Source organism: Parasteatoda tepidariorum, chromosome 3 (assembly GCF_982258835.1).
Source record: "Parasteatoda tepidariorum strain Cologne lab strain chromosome 3, Ptep-v5.0, whole genome shotgun sequence".
Taxonomy (NCBI): Eukaryota; Metazoa; Arthropoda; class Arachnida; order Araneae; family Theridiidae; genus Parasteatoda; species Parasteatoda tepidariorum.
The window spans coordinates 40002280-40018217 of NC_141757.1; the positions used below are offsets into that span (position 1 = coordinate 40002280).

The 15938-nt window shown below is 27.5% G+C and overlaps 1 protein-coding gene across 2 annotated transcripts in view; it reads left to right on the forward strand.

Annotated features, from left to right (window-relative positions):
* The window catches only part of LOC107442658 (adenylate cyclase type 10), a 103249-nt gene that overhangs the window by 21330 nt on the left and 65981 nt on the right, over positions 1 to 15938 (forward strand). The window contains exon 1 of one of the 2 annotated variants that reach the window (XM_087159130.1): positions 9223 to 9352. The exons of the other annotated variant lie outside the window; for it this stretch is intronic. The gene's annotated coding sequence lies outside the window, so the exon portion shown is untranslated. Of the gene's footprint in view, positions 1 to 9222; positions 9353 to 15938 lie in introns of those variants that run through there. 2 annotated transcript variants of the gene reach the window in all.

Here is a 15938-nt window from a genome sequence, read left to right on the forward strand (position 1 = left end):
CCGTAGAACCGCAGATCAAATTTTGAGTTTACGACTACCAATGTTCAATACAGTAGCCTTGTAATTTTAAACCCGATTCAGAAGACGAGAAAACTCCTGGATCAAATTTGAGTGAAATGTGCCTTCATGTAGGACTTTTTGAGGAAACTAACATGGATTTGTATTACATGGAGTGGAAAACCACGAAAACCTCCCATGCTTAGCTTAACTGCAAGGGGTTTCTAACCCATGATCCACCTACCAATGAGGATATTTTATGTGGTCAGTGAGAACCGGGTGTGGAATTTGTATCAACCAGCCATTTCTGGGATTCGAAACCGTATCACCACAGTGGGAGTCGAGTGCTTTATCCTCCGAGCCACATCATGCTCTACCTTAATAGATTGTAAAATATAACAACTATGTAAAATACAATAAACCATTAACTGAAAATGTTTTGGTTAGAATCTTTCATAACCTTCTGAAATCCGAGCTTTAAGTAATGGCAAAAATGCAATTTTTACTTTGATAAAAGTAAAGTCATAATAGAGATTTTAAAAATCGCTTTAAAAAAAATTTCATTTAATTGAACTTGGTTATTTTTAAATTATTGCGTAAAGAAATGTACTAAACTCTTTTTTTTTTATTTACATTTTGTAGGATCATTTATTTCACTTTTGGTAATGAAACAATATCCACTAAACTCATATAATGCAATATATGACCCATTTTAGACCAAGCATAAAGTTTTATGGAATTTTGAATTGATCTCAATAAAATATGCTTAAATTACCTTCAATAGGAACAAAATAAGTGTCATAAAGGAAAAATACTTTATTTAAAAAATGCTTAGATCCACTTTTGGACAAATCTATTAACAAATCACTTAGTTAAACCCTAGTTTTTTTTTATGGCATTTGCTTTTTTTTTGTTTTTTTTTTATACTGAACTAGCAACTTTAATACATAATAAAAACTTGTGATTAATCTCAAGTGAAATAAGTATACATTTTCAAAAAGTCTAATTTGTCAATAACCGTTTCAAGTTTTCAAAAAAAAACTTATGTAGTTTTAAAATTTTTCATTTACTCCAGTTTTTTAGTTTTTACTCCATTTGAATAACTGATATCTTATAGATGTCTTCAGAACCCATAAAAAATGCAAAAAATGAAGTTAAGGGAAAAAATACACGTCAAAGTGTTAAGAAAAAATATTTATTGAAATGGTGCGTTTACGCACCTTTGGCTAAAGATTGATTAATTGGCATAAAACGGTTCAAAAAGTTGCTAAAATCAAACTTCGAATCCTCCTTATAATTTTTCATTGTAATTACGTGGAAAATTGGGGCTCAAGTCGCAGTCATTGACCCCGAGTCGATGTGGCAGTATACTCATGGGGCTCATGTCGCAGTCATTGACCCCGAGTCGATGTGGCAGTATACTCATGGGGCTCCTGTCGCACTTGGACATTTTTCTGAAATGGAGTGAGATTACGAGATCCCCTCTTTAGATAAAGTTTTATCAAAAGGAAGATTTTTATTATCTCTTCTTTGGAAAGTGGAAGAATTATTTTTATTTTCGGGACTTAGAAATTTTTCGCAAACTAGTATATTTTATTATGCTTTCAATATTTAAATTAATTTGTGAATTATTATTTTCTCAATTATTATTTTCTGTTTGCATTTAAATTTGTTTTGATTAAAAAAAGTTTCAGAATTTTTCAGAGTACATAACTTACGAAAATTGCTCAAAAATCGAAACAATTTGAAAAATTTTCCTAGACCAAACAAGTATGAGTCGTTATCTGCTAATTTCTTCAACTTCAAAAATTGTGTAAGGTCAAACAATTTCAGATTATTTCTAAGAACAAAAGTATTGAAAGTTTATGAAAGTGTAAACAATTTGAAATTATTCAAAGTACATACAACTTTAGAAATTTTCTAAGTTCCAACAACATCAGAAATTTTTTTTTCAAGTGCAAACACTTTGAAAATTTTTTTGATGACAAAATAATTTGAAAATATTTCTGCGACTTCTTATATACTAATTTGAAAATTATTCAATGTCATTTCAAGACCAAACTTCTGCTACTCGTTATATAGCTTTTTTTTCCGACTTCAATAAATTTCTGTGTATAAACATTTGCAAAATATTTCTAAATACAAATGGTTCGAAAACGTTTTTAAAGTCAAAACAATTTGAAAATGACTCAAGAGCTACAATCCGCTTCCCTAGTAGGGATCAGAGTTCAACCCCACTGGTAAGGTATTACTGATTACTCTCAGTATATAGCCATTTTTTCCAACTTAAAAGGTTTTCTACGTTCAAAGAATATCAGAATATTTTAAAGTCCAAATAGTTCGAAATATTTTTCTAAGTTCACACAACTTAAGATTTGATTCTAAGTACTGACAGTCTGAAAATTCTGTAAATCTTAAAGCAATTTGAAAATTATTCAAAGTACAAACTGCTTCAGAATTTTTAAATGTACCAAAAACATTAAAAGTATCAACAAAAAATTAAATCAAAAGAAATTAAAAAATTTCTAGGTACAAATAATTTTAGAATTTTTCAAAATACCATCAGTTTCATAATTTCTCAAAGTACATACAATTCAAAAAAATTTTCAAAAATCGAAACAATTTGAAAAATTTTCCTAGACCAAACATCTATGACTCGTTATATGCCCATTTTTTCCAACTTTAAAAATTGTGTTATATTCAAAAAATTTTGGAATATTTCTGAGAAGAAATTTTTTTAAAGTTTTTCGAAGTCAAAGCAATTTGAAATTATTCAAAGTGCAAACAACTTCATTATAATTTTAGGTAAAGAAATTTTTTAAATGTTTTAACTTAAAACAATTTAAAAAAATTTTCAAGTACCAACAACTTTAGTACCAACTAGTGCAAATAATTTGTAAAATATTCTAAGCTGAAATATATTCAAACTTCTCCGAGACCAAACTTCTGCTAGCCGTAATAAAGCTGCTTTTTCCGACATAGATAAATTTCTATGTTTAAACAAAGTACAAGCGACTTGAAAATCTTTCAAAGCCAAAAGAATTTGAAAATTATTCAAAGGTAAAACATTTTCTGAATTTTTCTAAGTAATGAACATATCCGAGTTTTTCTCATTACAAAACATTCGAAAATTTTTCAAAGAACAAACTTCTGCTATACTTTATAGTCGTTTTTTTCTTCACATTCAAAAAATTTTCTGTATTCAAACAACATCAGAACTTTTCTAAAACCAACAGATTAAGAATTGTTCAAAGTACAGAGAATTAGAAAATTTATCAAAGTTGAAACACGTTAAAAAAAGTTTTTAACTTTAAAATTCTGCAACTCCTTTTTGTTTTTGCCAACTTCAGAAATTTTCGAATTCACGTATCTTCAGAATATTTCTAAGTGCAAAAAGAAAAGTTTTTCAAAGTACAAACAACTTCAGAATTTTCTAAATACCTAAAACATCAGAATTTTCAAAGTATTAAGAGTTTGAAACTTTTTCTAACTTCAAACTTCTGCGACTCCTTATTTATCTGTTTTTTCAGAACTTCAGAATTATCCTGATTCTAAACATTTTCAGAGTTTTTCTAAAATCAAAAGTTTCAGAATTTTTCAAAGCACGAAAAATTTGACAACTTTCAAAAGTCGAAACAGTTCAAAAAATTTTCCTCGTCCAAACACCTGCTACTCCTTATAAATCCTTTTTTTTTTCCAACAAAGGAAAGGAAAACTTTACATTTAAACAACTTACGAATATTTTTAAGTACAAAAATTTGAAACGTTTTATAGACTTCAGTCAGCTTTAGTAATCTTCCTTAGTATAAACTATTTGAATATTTTTTCAAAGTCTAAGCAAGTTGAACATTTTTCAGACTTCAAACTTTTGCGATTCTTTATTTATCCATTTTTTTTAAACTAAAAAAAAAAAGTTTTCTAGGTTCAAACAATTTCAGAATATTTCTAAAACCAGCAGATTAAGAATTTTTCAGAGTATAAATAATTTGAAAATTTTTCGAAGTCTAAACAATTTGAAATAAACTTCTGCAACTTCTTATAGACCCATTTTTCCCAACTAAAATAGTTTTCTATGTTTAAAGAATTCAAAAACAATTCTAAGTACAAAACAGGAAAAATTCAGAATTTTCAAGAAATCAGAATTTTCCATCAAAACTTTTCGAAGTACGAAAATGTAAAAATTTTTCAAAGTATGAAAAATTTTAAAATTTTTCAGAGACAAGACAATTTTAAAATTTTTTATAGAGCAAACAACTTGAGAAATTTTCTAAGTTCCAACAACATCAGAATTCTTCATAGTACAAACAGTACAACAGTATTACTTACAACATCTGCGATTCTTAATATACCTGTTTTTAAAAAACTTCAGAAATTTAGAAATACCAACAACTTCAGAATTTTTTTAAAACCAACAAATTAAAAATTTTCCAAATTACAAAAACTTTCCCACGACCAAACACCTGCTGCTAGATATATAGCCATTTTTTTTTCAAACTAAAAACAATTTTATGTACATGCAACTCCAGAATATTTCTAACACAGACGGATTCAAAATTTTTTCAAAGTATAAATAATTTTAAAAAATTTCAAAGTCAAAACAATTTGAAAAAAAATAAAATATTCTGTTACTTTTGTATACTTGTTTTTTCCAACTGAAATAATTTTCTATGTTCAAACAACTTCGGAATTTTTTCAAAGTGAAAATTATTTGAAAAAATTTTTAAGTTGAAACAAATCTAACATTTTTCTAACACCAAACTTTTACAACTCCTTAAATAATTTTATTTTTTCCCAACTGCGAAAATTTTCTAATTTGCAAAGCTTTGAAATATTTCTAAGCAAAAAAATTTGGAGAATTTTTCAAAGTCAGAACAATTTGAAAGCTGCTCAAAGTACAAACAAATTAAAAAAATTTCTAAGTACCAATAACACGGGAAATTTTCTAAGTACAAACAGTTTTAAAATTTTTCGAACTTCTGCGATTCTTTACATGCCCGTTTTTAAAAACTTCAGAATTTTTCAAATTCTATGTTTTTTCAGAATTTTTGAAAACAAACTGATTCGGAATTCTTTCAAAGTACAAATAATTTGAAAATTTTTCAAAACCGTAATAGTTCTTAAATTTTTCTAACTTCAAACTTCTGCGATTCTTTATTCACCCGTTTTTAAGAATTTCGGAATTTTTCAAAATGCCAACAACTTCAGAATATTCCTAATTCTAAGCATTATCAGAATTTTTCGAAAACAAACCTATTCTGAGCTTTTCAAACTACAGATTATTAGAAGATTTTACAAATCCGAAACAGTTTCGAATTTTTTCCCTGACTAAACTTCTGTGATTTTACATAAACGCGTTTCTTTTCTACTAAAATACTTTTCTATGTTCAAAGAACTTCAGAATTTTTCCAATTACATATAATTGTAAAATTTTTCTAAGCCGGAGCAAGTTGAAAATTACTTAAAATATAAACTTCTGCTACTTCTTAAATAAATTTTTACCAACTTCAAAAATTTACATGTTTACAAAACTTCAAAATATTTCTAAGGACAAAAATTTCGAAAATATTTTAAAGTTAAAACAATTTAAAAATAATTCAAAGTACAACCAACTTCGGAAATTTTCTACCAACAATACATCCGAATTTAAAGTTTTTTAAATTCCTATCAAGCTTGAAAAAATTTATAACTACCAAGGTACCGTATTAATCAACTAAAATAATTTTATATGTTCACACAGCTTCAGGGTATTTCTAAGTACAAAAAAATTGTACATTTTTCTAACTCAAAACAATTTGAAAGTTATGCAAAGTACAAAGAACTTCAGAAATTTTCTAAGTACCAATAACATTGGAAATTTTCAAAGTGCAAACATTTTGAATATTTTTATAACTTTAAATTAACAACCAATCTGAAGTGTTTTGGAACGCAGATGATTAAAAACGAGACATAGTTATCGAAAACTTCAGTTACAGAGTGACGATATGAGTTTACTTAACTTTCTTAGGTTAATGATAAATACGCTAGTATTTCATCGATATTTCCAAGTCAAATCCTTAATCAAACGAGTTTTAACGGATTTTCATTAAAATATGAATTACGAGTTTTAGTGACTTAATTAACGAGTTTTCATAAAAATATTAATGAATAATAATTACACTATATAACTGATAATGAGTAGACAAATTTATCAAGTTTTTTCGAACTCATAAACCATTTTCTTCAACTGATTATAAATAGTTATCTCTTAGAATGATTATTACATATTTACTATATCTCGACTAATTAAATACAAACATTCTGACTAATAAACTATTTCATCGGTTTAGAATTATTAGACATATCATTTTAAATTGGTAAAAATGTAATCTCTAAAGAAGGGTTCATTTAGAAATTAAACCAATGTTATTATAATGCTTTAATGGGAAAATAATAATTCGAACATTAATTTAAGTAATGAAAACATAAACCATTTTATTCAACTGAATATGTATAGTTATCTCTTAAAATGATTATTACATATATACTATCTCAGCTAATTAAATACAAACATTCTGACTAATAAACTATTTCATCAGTTTATAATTATTAGACATATCATTTAAAATTGGTAAAAATTTAATCTCTAAAAAATGGTTCATTTAGAAATTAAATTAATGTTTTTATAATGCTGTAATGAGAAAATAATAATTCACACATTAATTTAAATAATAAAAACATAAGAAAAATATACTAGCTTGCAAAAAATTTCTAAGTCCCTGGAAGGGAAAAAAAAACGTTGCTCATCACATTAGCGAACTCACTGATGAAAACAAATTAAATATAAACATTCTGATTATGAAACTATTTAATTAGCTTAGAATTTTTAGTTTTATAGTATAAAATTAATAAAAATGTAATCTTTGAAGGCTCATTCTTAAAATTAAATCATTGAAATTATAATGCTTAATTGAGAAAATAATAATTCACAAATTAATTTAAATATTGAAAGCATAATAAAATATACTAGTTTGCGAAAAATTTCTAAGTCCCGAAAATAAAAATAATTCTTCCACTTTCCAAAGAAGAGATAATAAAAATCTTCCTTTTGATAAAACTTTATCTAAAGAGGGGATCTCGTAATCTCACTCCATTTCAGAAAAATGTCCAAGTGCGACAGGAGCCCCATGAGTATACTGCCACATCGACTCGGGGTCAATGACTGCGACATGAGCCCCATGAGTATACTGCCACATCGACTCGGGGTCAATGACTGCGACTTGAGCCCCAATTTTCCACTACTAATATTCTACAGTGAAAATGGATTTTACGGATGATGTATCCAAAGTGCCGGTACTTCGTACCGTAATTTGATTTAGAATTCTTTGCAGTGTGTAAAAGCATAACGACAGAAAAAAGGCATAAAACATTATTTTTTTAATGATAAAATTATAACAAATGTTGTCCATTACATTGGACAATGCGACTCAAGAGGTTAAAATGGTCAAAAAAGCGAAATGTCATGATTATAGTAAATAATAATAAGATACTATTCATTGTCAGAATTATAGTATCAGCCCGAAAGTGAATTTTTATTCCGGTCCTATTTAAATCTTTCTACTTGGAATAAAATCGCAAAGCATTTGTTAATTCAAAACCAAGAATATAAATAGAATTTTAAATAAAGCTTTTATTCGTTCATTTTCTATCCAAGAATGATAACTTATTCTATATTTTATTTTTTATTCTGATTTTCTTAATTCTACATCGGTGTTATTTTAATTAACCAAAATTCACTAAATTTTATTCGTAGTAACCGCAGATTACGACCTGAACGCTTTTGGCACTCAAACAAAACACAGATTTTCTGAAACATTACTCAATCTTACCATTACATTTCAAGTTCCTTGGGAATTCTAACAACACTAGAAGCTCCAGAACAAAGGTTCTTCAAACTAATTTCGTCGTGGCTTTTCAATAAGGACTCCCCACGAGGTTTGTTTGAATTGCAAAATAATTAACTTCCAGAACAACACCACAAACCTTTGTTTTAGCTTGTTCTCAACATCTTGTCTTGAAGTTTTGGAGTCCTTGGTTAAATTACAAAGTAACAAAAGGACTTAAGAATATAATTAGTAGAGTATGATACATGCAAACATTTGTTACAATGTCTGAAATGTGGAAAGATGTAGGGAGGAGATTTCTCAGATTTAAATGTGTTTATGTATCTTTACCTTTTATAAATGTAATTAAGTATATTTCAGTTCAAGCATTGATCTTTTATTTATTACTAGAATTAAAATGTGAAGAATGATTTTAAATGTGCTACGATAACTCACTTAACCAGAATTGAAATTTTTATGAATTAAAAGTGGATACATTATTTTTATAATTTTATATCTTTTAAAAGTTTATAGACAAAAGAAAATATAGTTTGTGTTTTAAAAAACGTATTTGTTTGTCATGTGCTCATTGATCATTCATTGCTAAATTGTTCAAAATATTTATTTTTCGGGAAAAATCTTAATGATATTTTAAAACAATAGATTTAAATAAACATCAATTTCATGATTATAATAACTTTTTTTATTTTCATTAAAATAGTTTTAGAAAGCTCAAATACACATTTAATATTAAATACGGGTAATGAATAACGAATCAGAGAATTTTCTTATAAAACGCATCTGGTCTCGAAGAAGTGAAATTTCAGAGGCTATTTTATACAACACTGTAAAACATTAAGGATCAAATTACGGTATTAAGTGCCGGCATCAGAGTAAAATCCATTTCACCTTAAAATCAATTTTTATCATAAAGCATTATATATCGTAATTTTTACAGTAATATTTAGTTGCAGTGTGCCATAAATAAAAGTATTTTGATGAAAACAAATTAGGTAATGAAAATTATTATTAATTTACTTAAGTAGGTAATTTGCCATTTTTAAAAGCATAATTAATGAACTCATATTTTTATCTTTAACAACATTTTAGTCAAAGGAAAATAAATGAATTTATTAGTCATAAAAAGTGAATGGAAATACAATAGAAAATGTTTTCGCTAGTAAAAAAATTTTTTGTATATTATTCAAGAATAAAAATTATCATTTGGAAGGACAAAATTATATGACTTGTAAAAAGTTGAGTATGGATTGAGATAGAAATTTTAATCCAAAAGAGAGCTTTTTTTTTTTGATTTTTATTCTTTGAGATATGTAGTGATAGCAATTTGCATTTTTACTTCGAAGAGGAGTGATCAAAGAACAGTAGGTCTGGACACCAAAAACATATCAAAGACACTGCATTCCTACACTTGCAAGCCGCTATCTGATGTCACAGAGGGATTCAGTGATTGTACTGCAATTACTGTAAAATTCAAGGTATATCAGATTTTTGTTCCATAACATGTTAGAATGAAAACAGATTTTGCTGTTAAAGTACCTGAGAGGCCATACTTTTTACCATAATTTGAACTGGAATTTTTTTGGAGTGAATTATAGTCCAAGAATGTTTACCAAATACCTCGAATTCCCTCTTATTTCTTCTTTTCTAAAACTTGGATTTAACTTGGAAAAACTATAGATTTTAATAATCAATGGTAGTAAATATGTAAAAAAAATATGGTAAATACAATTGAAACATATGTAATCCACATTACAGGGTGTTCCATAATTACCACATTTAATATACAAAATGATTTTGCGCAGTGATTTCAAACTTGAAATAGAAGTAAGATACAACGTAAACTTTGGAATTTCACTGTATCCATATCCAAAAAAAACTTAATTTTTTTTGCAATATTTAATCTAAACAGGTTTAGAAATATCTCTTTTATTGTAGTTGAATGATTTACCCATCCACTTAGCATATATATATATATATAAAATATGCATGCAAACTCCATGTCGCAGTTTATTTTATAAAAAAAATTAGTATATGATCATTCAAATATGAAACATTAAAATGAGCATTTTTAGTAAACATTTTATGCTAATTCATCACAATTTACATGCTTTAGTGCGTTCCTTCTATCATATGCGTGAAACCAAGATAATTGATAAGGATTTTATCTTTCATAACAAAATATCAGAAAAAGCTTTAAGTTATTAGAATTTTTAAGATTTTCTTTAATATTTTATTTTTAAATACATCTATCTAAAAAAGAAATTAATTTTTATATGGAAACTGAAATAGGTAATAAATTGAAATAATTTTAGAAAAATACGTATTTTGTAATATTAAGTAGACAGTTGGAATGAAATAAACTGATTTTTGTTCATATTTTTAATCTTAAAAAGACTTTAATAAGAATATTAAAAAATAAAATATACAAGACAAATTTATGAATAAAAAGTGTAATGAAAACTATTTTGTCTGAAAAATACCTTTAGGAAAACATATTTCTCATTAATATGAACTTACATCTGCCTTTTTATAAAAAGACATTTTTTTTCTTTACCATAATATATCTTCATTACTAAAAATGTTAATCCCTTTTAAGTGCACTATCTTATTTGTAAGAAATGAAATATCTGTTAAACTCTTTATTAAATTATTAATAACAGATTATTATTCTATTTATAAGGATTATTATTCTATTCATCATTATTATTAATTAACATTTCTAATATAATATGATTTTTTTAAATAATTACCCTTAACTTCCTATACGTTTTTCTATCTCATTTCACTGAACAATTCCCGAATTTCTAAGTACATTAAAGTATACTACAAAATTACTGAAAAGAAATTAATTCATTCCCGAATCGACCAACCATACTCTCTTTAATTATGTTTCCAAAATCTTATTTGAATTCCTAATTAATACAAATTACTTTTTTAATTCAACCTAATTCTTTTTTTTTCCTCACGAATTTAATAAAATCAAATCTCAGACCCAGTTAATGGAGTTTCAAATTAGCATATTTTCAATACAAGCTGTAAAAAAATTTCATTTTAAATTTAAATCTCAAATTTATTTTGCAAATAAAGGGCGTCTAAAATTAATTAACTATGAATACACATGTTTTTAATTTAAAGTATACATTTAATGAGTTGTTTGTTAATACCTGCTTATTTTGTCATTTACATAACATCAACGGTGTTGTAAAGTAAATATTTTGAAAGTATAATGAGGTGATTATTTTATCTTAAAGCTGACAGTTCACTTTAGAGTTCATTATCATAGTATTAGTTTATTCTAAAAAATTGCTTGTTACTCATTAAACAAAAGTAGAGAAGATTAAAGCTTTAAAGAAATAACTTGAGATCTTGCTTCATTAATTTAAATTTAAATTCTTTTAAATATTCTTTTATATATGTGCGTTTATGTTAGGTATTATTCACAAAGTGTTATTATTTGTAGAAAAAATTGTTCTTTAGTGTGATTTTTATTTTAAAATACCTTTATTTAAACAGTTCTCACTAATTTATTCTTTATATTTTTGAGACACAAGCTGATGTTTTTTTTTTTTTTTTTTTTTTTTTTTAAGAAAAAGAAGTGAATTAGGTTTTACTAGTTGTACACCTCAAAAGGAATCAATTAATTAGCACTGAAAAGCACTGCAAAATGATGAACAAAACTAAAAGACAAAAAAAAATTACATAGCTGTAAAGCTAAAACAAATCCAATGTTTTTTTATTTAATGTTACTTGGCTAGTTTACGTTATTAGTATGAAGCAATTTCTTCCTTACTTATATCTTTGACGGACAATAAAAAACCCTTTTCCATAGTATCTATATTGAAAATACACTATCTGCACCAAATTTGCTCCTAAAATGCTTTATATCTTCAATATATTTGACACCTATTAGGACTGCAACAATTACCAAAATACCAGTAGCGTACGACTTATAGTTTGGCAGTTTACCACGTTCTTCCTATTCTTCCAATTTGGCTTATTAATACAAAGTTGACTTTTTATTTAAATTAACATTTATAAACAAAATAAATTGAGCACCATTTGCCTCAAAAATGGTATTGTGAGTTTTTACTTTTCTTTTAAACGAATTAGTACTATTTCACCATTAATTTTGCTTTTTAGTACATAACTTATAATATTATCTCAGTTTGTTCCTATTTCCAAAACTTAGACGTCAGTTAGAGCAATGCGGCTTTTTAAGCTTCTCTTAAAAGAATGGTTACCATTGCTCCATTAATTTCGCTTTACAATAAATATTTATTTTTTCTCTTAATTAGTTTCTATTACCAAACTTAATTGCACTACATCATTGAAATAAAAAATGGTATAACAATTTATTACTTTTCTCCGAAATGAATAAGTACTCTTTCTCCTTTAATTTCGTTTTTCAGTGCATAGCTAATATTATTAATTTTGCTTGTATCTATGATCAAAAATAATTAAGCATATTGGCGTCAATAATAGGATGATGGGATTTTTATCCTTCTTTCTAATATAAATTACTTCCATTGCTCCATTAATTTTGCTTTACATTACTCAGCTTATTTTCTTTTATTTATTTTTTTTTGTTCATAGTATGTCGATTTTTTACTTTTCTTCGAAATTATATAGTACCTTAATTTTGCTTTTCAGTGCATGACTAATATTTCAGATAGTTCCTATTGCCAAACCTAATTAAGTATCTTGATGTCACTAATAGGATGACGGATTTCGTACGTTTCTCTAAAATGAATTACTTCCATTGCTCCATTAATTTTGCTTTACATTACTCAGCTTATTATTTTTTGAGTTCACTTATGACGATTTTTTACATTTCTTCGAAACTAATTAGAATCTTAATTTTGTTTTTCAGTGCATGGCTAATATTTCAGATAATACCTATTGCCAAACCTAATTAAGTACCTTGGCGTCACTAATAGGATGACGGATTTCTTACGTTTCTCTAAAATGAATTACTTCCATTGCTCCATTAATTTTGCTTTACATTACTTAGCTTATTATTTTTTGAGTTCACTTTGTTCTTCTCATAGTATGACGACTTTTTACTTTTCTTCGAAACTAATTAGTATCTTAATTTTGTTTTTCAGTGAATGGCTAATATTTCAGATAGTACCTATTGCCAAACCTAATTAAGTACCTTGGTGTCACTAATAGGATGACGGATTTCTTACGTTTCTCCAAAATGAATTAATTCCATTGCTCCATTAATTTTGCTTTACATTACTTAGCTTATTATTTTTTGAGTTCACTTTGTTCTTCTCATAGTATGACGACTTTTTACTTTTCTTCGAAACTAATTAGTATCTTAATTTTGTTTTTCAGTGCATGGCTAATATTTCAGATAGTACCTATTGCCAAACCTAATTAAGTACCTTGGTGTCACTAATAGGATGACTGATTTCTTACTTTTCTCCAAAATGAATTAATTCCATTGCTCCATTAATTTTGCTTTACATTACTTAGCTTATTATTTTTTGAGTTCACTTTGTTCTTCTCATAGTATGACGACTTTTTACTTTTCTTCGAAACTAATTAGTATCTTAATTTTGTTTTTCAGTGAATGGCTAATATTTCAGATAGTACCTATTGCCAAACCTAATTAAGTACCTTGGTGTCACTAATAGGATGACTGATTTCTTACGTTTCTCCAAAATGAATTAATTCCATTGCTCCATTAATTTTGCTTTACATTACTTAGCTTATTATATATATTTTTTATTTCAATTCGTTCTTCCCTTTACCAAACTTAATTGAAAGCAGTTTAAATGAAAAATGGTATGGAGATTCTTTACTTTTCTCCTCAATGAATAAGCACCATTTCTCCTTTAATTTTTTTCAGTAAACAGTTTATTCTTTTGCTTTAGTTAGTATCTGTAATCAAATTTATTTAAAAATTATTGGCATCAGTAATAATATGGTAATTTTTTATTTTTCCCTCAAATAAATATGTTCTATTTAATTTTGCTTCTCAGTACATTTTTTTTTTCCACCACCGTTGATTTCAAATTATTCAGTTTTACAGAAACACATTTTAAAAGAATACAACAAGCTAAGTTAACGTGTGGATAACTTTAAGAATACTAATTTTTTAATGTAACTCACCTATGCTGCCACATTCGTGCTGATATTTCAGTTTATATGGCAAAAAATATAAATAAGATCGTACAATAAACTCCTGAGAGCTATAAGCTAGAAATCATCACTAATATTATCTTAAAAATATTCAGAAGAAAAAAGCACAGAATCGTCTGCAGTTTAATTTTTTTCAGTCGTGACTTCTGAAGGAATTAAGAATTTCTGTTTTTTCAAACTCTTTTCCCGAACGATCTAATTAAAAATTTTAAACAATTTTTAGGATCAGGGGGAGCGTTTATGTGTTTTAACAAAGTTTTCTAGTAAAATATGTAACTTTTTACGTACACAAACATTCATACTCTATTGGTTTGGTTTAACTGCTTAAGATTTTTAAAAAAAAAACGGAAATAAAAAGTATTTTTTTCATGTTAAAGAATTTAGATCTTAAACATTATCATCATCTATTTCTCAAAAATTCAGTAGAAACCAATATAATTTATATAGATTGCTCTAAAATCTCTGCCATTGAATAACAATTTTCAGAAACCTCGTAAAATAAAGAAGTAAAAAAAGTATACTCTCTGATGGTTTCTAATTCAAAAAAATAAAAAAAGCGTCATTGAAATGTGTTCAATCACTAGAGAAGAAACTGGTGGAAAAAACTTCGAAATAGTTTAATTGCCAGGTGAAACTTGGAGGTGTTTCTAACAATCACTTATACACTTTTCTGTGCTTCCACTGGCAAACAAATTCAAATATTTTTATTCACATCATCTTCAGAGTAGATTTGTTAGAGTTAGGTGGCAATATTTTTCTCTGTTTAAATACACTATAATAAAAAAATCGACGCACCAAGAAGGAGTTGTCCGATTGAAGCGAAAATTGGTGGATAGGAAGACAATGTACAGAATAATAAATGATTAAAATATCAGAACAATTGAATAATTTATTGCAGAGTTACAGTAACAAGTTCAATAAGGTGTTGACCCGCCTCTAGTCTGGATACAAGCTGCCACACGGCGTGGCATAGACCGATAAAGCTCCCGGATGGTCTCTTGCGGTATTTCCTGCCAAATTCGATCCAATTGTCGAACGAGGTCATCAACATTCCGTGCCAGATGCAATCGCCTTCCCATCATATCCCAGACATGCTCGATGGAAGAGTGATCTGGCAGGCCAAGGAAAAGTTTGACGAGCTTGCAGACAGTTCATAGCAACACGTGCCGTATGTGTTCTGGCATTGTCCAGGGTACTGCAAAAGGAACGGTAGCAAGGCAGGTCTTAGGATGTCGTCGACTTACCGCTGTGCAGTAAGTGTACCTCTAATGACGACCAAAGGGGTCCGGCTGTCAAAGGAAATTGCACCCCAGACCATAATGCCTTGTTGAGGGCCAGTGTGGCGTGCAATAGTGAAGGCAGGATCCCCCCTCTGCCCTGTGCGTCTCCAAACACGTCTTCGATGACCGTGAGGACACAGTTGGAAGCGGAATTCGTCGCTAAAGACTATACGTCCCCAGTCGGCATCATACCAGCCATATCTATTCAAAACATTCATGCCTACGAAATTTCAAAGCAATCGGATGATTGCTTCTTGGTGCGGCGATTTTTTTGTTATAGAGTGTATTTATTAACTCTTTTGTCAAATGGAGCAAGATGCCTAAGGAACTAAAAAAACTTTGATAAACAGAAAATGTAAGCTGTCAATGGTTTAAAATAAAAGTCTTATCTGTGATAATAAAATCATCAAATTATCAATCAATCAATCAATTAATCAATCGTAACTTCATTTTTAAAGCGCAGGTGGGCGTAAGCAAACAGAAAATATAATTATCTTCATTGTGTTAATGTTATTGGGGAACCCGAAATAATCTATAATTATTACCAAACAATAATTTGTTTATGAGATACATCAATATTTCCTTTTTATATCACCATAATATTTTTAATATCACCTTTATATTTTTTAAT